This window comes from Acyrthosiphon pisum, chromosome A2 (assembly GCF_005508785.2).
Source record: "Acyrthosiphon pisum isolate AL4f chromosome A2, pea_aphid_22Mar2018_4r6ur, whole genome shotgun sequence".
Taxonomy (NCBI): Eukaryota; Metazoa; Arthropoda; class Insecta; order Hemiptera; family Aphididae; genus Acyrthosiphon; species Acyrthosiphon pisum.
This window is the reverse complement of record NC_042495.1, coordinates 108,354,042-108,354,496: the sequence shown is the minus strand read 5'-3', so window position 1 is coordinate 108,354,496 and position 455 is coordinate 108,354,042.

Below are 455 nucleotides of genomic sequence, written 5' to 3'. Positions count from 1 at the left end.
GAGTCCCCCTTCTTTTTAAATTTTTTTTCAGCGTACCCATTCTATTTATTTGAAACGGAATGCTGGGAACCCAACATAAGCTAGTGAATTTGTAAATCGTGATTTCCTGATGCCAAATTTACTTAATAGGTACACAATATTTTATATTGTTATTATATTTTTTTATAGCCTGTTAGTTGAATAATATTATAAATTATAACAAAATAACTATAATCGTTATTTTTATTTTTATTTGTTTCTATTGTGATAACTGATAAACAAAGCATTAGAAATTAAAATCCCATTTTTAGCGGTATTTTTGTAATTTGTCGGTGGTTTTTCCCGTGGCATTAAAGTACTATTGAGAAAATCGAAAAATGACCCCCCTATAAAAAGTGTTTTTCTTTCTATATGTATTTTTCGAATAAATTTGATATTGTTTTGGTGTGATAAGTTGATGGGTGGAGAGGGAGGTG